Here is a 6,000-nt window from a genome sequence, read left to right as displayed (position 1 = left end):
TTTAGGCGGAATCCCATCAAGAGCCACTGTCACCTCTTTATTTCTACAGGTTAAATGAACATTCAGCAAAATTGCTCATCATAACTCTCACCACACTCTGGAAACAAAGTAATTTTATTACATAGGTACATCCATCCTCCCTATCAACTCCATATCACAAAGCATTCTTACTATAATAAGAGACAGATAATCATTCCTCTATTCTCAAATATTGCACCAGTGCTAAGATAAAAACCAGATATCAGACCTCCAATATGATTCAGGCTATGGATGTGTCAGTCCTTTGACTTAGTCCAGATCAAGAAATCAAAATTATGAGTACTTGTACTACTTTTCTACTTTTTTTTCTTAGTTTCAGCAACAGAATCCTGTGATTCTGAATTAACTTCTCCACTCCTCATCTTTTGTTTCCAGAGAATTAGGGAGGGTCAATTCTGATATGCTTTCTCTAATTATATTCTTGCTTTGGACTCAGATTTCATTTACAAGACCATTACCTAGTCTGTAACAACTGCTCCTTCTGTTCCTCAAGGTTATTCTTACAGCCCATTACAGGATGAGACCAGACCAGCATGAAGTTATGGGTTGCCTCTCATCCTTCTTCAAAGGAAAATGTTAAAATATTACAGTTCCATAGCCTAGAGAATTCTACTGCCAATCCATTGATGAAGTCAAGCAGCCCATATAGAGGTGCCACTCAGAAATATATTTAGCAATCCCCACTTGTTCTAAAGCCTAACTTCTCAATCTATAAATTCAAATATCTGCAGACCAGTGAGTCTACATTCCTACTTAATTGATCTCCATTCTTTGCTTCAATTCTCCTATTATATACTCAGATCCCCAACCTCCAGAATATATTTGGGGTTCTAATTGTTCATCCATTCTATTATCCAATCTTATTTGTATTCAATTTAGCCATCTCTTGCACTCAGTCAAATTCCTGCCAACCATAGTCCTACTGATTGGCTGCACTCGAGAAGATCATTCTTCCCTTTCAAGACATTGTCCTACAAAGTCAGTTGGTAACTCTCCAATTTTTTTTCCTGAAATCTAAACTTCTCTTCATCAGAATTCATTCTTATATCCCACCTCTCTCCAAAACCAAACAGAAAATTTAGCTCTTTACTTTTGTTTTTAACTCTCTTACCAGTTTCTCTTTCTCACCTCAATTTCCTCACCAACAGGTACAAGCATCAATCAATGTCTTTCCACAAAACCCTGTTTGTTTCTAAAGCTATAATTAGTAATATCAATGGGCAATGTCTAACAATACAATGGTGGCCAATCTGGTGAATACACTTTGCCATGGCAGCTGCAGGCTCAGGTAGACAAACCACCTCTCTCTAGGAGTCCAATCCTGCTCCTGTCTGTGATCCTCTGCCATAGCATAGCTTGGCCCAGAACAACAAACCCAAACTGGTCTTTTTAAAAGACCTTTGTTAATGAAGTAAATGTTGGATCATTGCAACATATTTAAAGAAATTAGTTTCATTCGTAATGGGAGTGTCTGTTATATAATTATAAGTACATGATCTTGTTTAAGGCAAACCAGATTTCTTCAGCAGTAGAATATGTGAGAAAAGTTTCAAAACTGGAAATAAGAAGCTTTCAGATGGCAATTTCATGTACTGGCAAATAAGCCATCTTTCATAGCAAAAACAGAACAAAACAGAACAGAATAAACAGAGTTGGAAGGGACCTTGTAGATCATCTAGTTCAACCACCTGCTCAAGCAGAAGATCCTGTACCATTTTTGACAGATGGCTGTCCAGTTTCTTCTTGAAAGCTTCCAGTAATGAAGCATCTACACTTCTAAAGGCAAGCTGTTCCATTGGTTGATTGTTCTCACTGTCAGAAAATTTCTCCTTATTTCTAGGCTGAACCTCTTCTTGATCAGTTTCCATCCGTTATTTTTTGTCTGGCCTTCAGGTGCTTTGGAAAATGGGTTGCCCCTTCCTCTATGACAGTCCCTCAAATATTGGAACACTGCTATCATGTCACCCTGGTCCTCTTCACTAGACTAGCAATGCCCAGTTCCTGCAACCATTGTTCATATATTTTAGCCTCCAGTCCCTAATCATCCTTATTGCTCTTCTCTGTACTATTTCTAGAGTCTCAACATCTTTTCTTTAGTGTGGTGACCAAAACCGGATGTAGTATTCTATGTGTGGTCTTAATAAGGCTTTATAGAGTGGTACTAGTACCTCACGTGATCTTGATTGAATCCTCTCTTAATGCAGTTTAGGATTGCGTTGGCTTTTTTGGCTGCCCCCCCCCCAAAATAAAATAATAGAAAATACTACTTTGATTATAGCTTTTAATGTAAGGTCCTGCTTATTAAAGTATTAAATGTCTGACTATGGCCAATTAAAAATTATTTAAAAATCCAAGAGGTCAGCACTGCTGATGATGTTCATCCATTGTTTTTTAAGAGAACCTTGACATGTAGTGAGTAATGGACTGTCCATGGTGTGTTGGCAAACGGCTGATAAGGCCAATACAGGCATGAAAAGTTCTGCCCCATGTCACTGCCAGAGACGAGCTGAATGGCAAAATGGGACATCTCTTAGATTAAATTTTATTGTCTTGTATAAATTTGTGGATGATAGTTCTTTCATGGCCCACTTCTTCAAACTGCATACTTAAGTTGATTTCCATATATTTCTAGAATTCCCTTTGTGTTTTATCAGTATTTTAAGGCATATTCACTATGATAGCATAGATAAGTTTTCTCCCATGAACATATCCTATAATAAGAAGCCTCTCTGAATAATTGCCAATTATATTTACATCCCATTCTTTCAAAGAGTCCAAACCAGAATAGTGTAGAGATTTTCCTGAATTTAATTATAGTACATATTTGATCTGGATTAAACTGAGGCAGTTAATTGGGATAGGTCTGCACTTATAAATCTACTGCATACACACACACATGTGCTATTGTATCATAAATTACCATATACTGATAATCCTTGTTTAGCAACAACCTTGTTTAGCTACTATTTGCAATTATGATGATGATGATGATGAAAAAGCAACTTTCCAACCAATCCTCATATTCATGACATTTGTAGGGATATACATTAAAGAAAAGCTGAAGATCATAAGCATAGTCATGATTTAATTTAGTGACCATATCACTTAATGACCAAGTTGCCAGTCCAAATTGTGGTCACTAAACAAAGGTTACTATGGATATGATTTCAGAAGAGTTTTGTCTTCTAGCATGACACAAAACACATTTATGACAATTGTGTGATCCATGTCGAAGTGTAGTAAGGATGTTTATGAAAATTTTTGGACATACTGTAATTGTTCATTTGAGAAAGTATCAAGGTGGTTAATAGTAGTCATCAATGTGTGTGTGCGTGTGTGTGTGGTTTAAATTTATGGGATGTTTTTTTCAATTATAATTTTTCAATACAGTAAAAGTATACCAAACAAAAAGAGTCAGAAAGTAAGAAGAGCAAGTGAAGATGAATGAAAAGAAAAAAATAGTTATGCTTTCTGCCCTTCCTAAATTTATGGGAAAACGTTAAGATTCAGTAATATAATGCCAGTTCTCAAGAAAATTTAACAGATTCAGCAAAAAAAAAAACCCACCCAATTTATTTACAAGAAGAAATTGTGTTATGGAGCAAAAGGAAAGTGTGCATACTAAACATTAAACTAATTTACAGGTTCTAAAATTAATTGCTTGTGCCATTTTCTTAAAAATAAATACTCTCGCCTGTTTTTCCTGTAGTATCACGGAGGATACCTTTGGGACTTACTTCAATTACCAGTATGACTACACATAGTTTAAGAGCACATCTTGAAACACACCCACAGAATTACTAGTTGTCACAACTATTGAGGCACATTCATATTTATCTATTTGACATTCTCCAGAATAAATCAGTTGATGAAGACAACCTTGCATTTTACCATTAAAAGCAGGACACATTCATACTATCTGTAAATCATCTGAGCCTTTTCCATTGACAACTACTGTGATAAGACAAAGCTGAGACATTTTTGTTCCTGATGTTTAATATAAGAAACTTTATTCTTGAAAATATACCATAAAGCATTCATTAATTTTATTTTAAAAAATCAGTAGAAAAATTCAGGCACCAAAAGCACATATTTCCAATAAGGATGAGATATAAATCAAACAAAGTATTTTAAATACTGCCTATATTTTTTCAGTCTTCAGCATCTGAACACAATTGATGATGCTCCAGTTATCTCATACATCTATACAATTTGCGGAATACAGTGCCAAAAAAATTACTTTAAAAATATTCAAAACTCCAATTTAAAAAAGAAAGTATAAAAAGTCATCTTAATTAAAACTATCCTTTTTAAAAAGATATTTTCAGCATTAATTTAAATTAGTTTGATAGACAAACACAAAATAAACCCTAGACCTGAGTGTGTCGTGAATAGGAATTTCCAGAAGAATCCTTGAGTTTTTACAAGCCATATGCATTTAACAATAGCTGATAATACAGTCATAGAAAGGAGAGGAAACGGAAAGATCATACCCAGGATGAGAAAATAGCTTATATGAAGTAAAGAGCACCCAAGTCTCAGATACCAACCCCTTAGATAGGAACAAAACATTGACCTGTAAGCTTATACACTACAATAAACTGCTAAAGACTCATTAACTGTGACTTTTTAAATTTCATTTGACCAACTTGTTTCCACAAAATATCCTATAGGCATATTTTTAATCAGAAACAAAAAGCTGTCAGAAACTCAAAGTACCTCAGATTTTCAGATAAGGGAAAAGTACTTTAGAGAGGAAAACAGAGCAGTTCCACTGTCTGTGAGATAATGTATACATCTGTCCTCAATAATTTTATGTCAGATTTACCTTTAAAGGATACAATACCTACAGTATGTCTGTTTACTACAATCTCTAAAAGATGCTCAGATTTTAAGGCTTGTACCAGATCAGCTATTTTGCAGGACATTTTAAAGTCTGTGTGAAGAGGAACTATTTAGCTATCAGTTTTATACATCTTTCTTATATATGACTTTGCTAGTCACATGCACAAAAGAATTAGCAGACCTACAAATATTTAGTAAAATATCTCAAAGGATGGGAAATTCTAAAATATCCTGATAGGAATTGAACACATGTAGTGGGCATGGCATGGAAGGCTACCTTACCTTTCAAAGCATAGGAAACACAGTTAAATGGAATGCAACATCTTAAGAAAAGACACTCTTGATTGAATAGGATAGTTTAAAGTGAAACTGCAATGGATTTGGGGGTTTGGGTTCCCCCCCCCCCCAAGTTCCAAATTTCCATGTAATTCACATGAAAATTGGTCCCTTTTTTTTTGAGGCCAAATGCATAATTTTACACAACTAAGGGAAAAATGTCAGGTATGGATTCTAAAAAAGGCAACAACTCCCCCCTCCCCCCCCAAAACCCATCCCAAAACAAATACAAGTAATATCCACACCACTCCATACCCCCATGTTTAAAATGTTCTGTCCCCCAAACCACAGATAAACACAGGTTAGGAAGAAAAAACTGTAATCCAGCCAAAATACTATGGATGAGGGGTGGGTTGGTAAAGTTAATAAAATGGCAATGGCTGTGTTTTGTGCATCTCTGCAGCTTTTCCTTTTAAACTGTTTTGAAGCTTTACTAGAGTCTATATAATTACAGATGTACGGCCCTTCTTTTACAAAAACTAACTTCAAATGGAAATTTTTTTTAATAAAGAAGGGGTTGTGTGGGAAGAAACAAGAGGTGTGTCATCTTTGCTGCCTAGTTTCCCCAAGCCTGTTTGCTTCCCACTAACAAAGTTTGCAAAATCGAGTTCTAAGAGATTGCTTTGCTATCCTAAACTTAGGGTACGGAAGGATCAAAAGCATCACCTTTTTTTTTTAACCAGCCATGTCAACTATCCTCTACCCTGTGGTTCTGCATCCTTTAACCAGATCTGAGGTATCGGAAGCAAAACCTCTTTAAAAGTGGCGCCGCGCCTCGTA

This window comes from Pseudonaja textilis, chromosome 3, assembly GCF_049901715.1.
Source record: "Pseudonaja textilis isolate UNSWEBS1 chromosome 3, rPseTex1.2, whole genome shotgun sequence".
Taxonomy (NCBI): domain Eukaryota; kingdom Metazoa; phylum Chordata; class Lepidosauria; order Squamata; family Elapidae; genus Pseudonaja; species Pseudonaja textilis.
Note: the sequence above shows the minus strand (reverse complement) of the source record.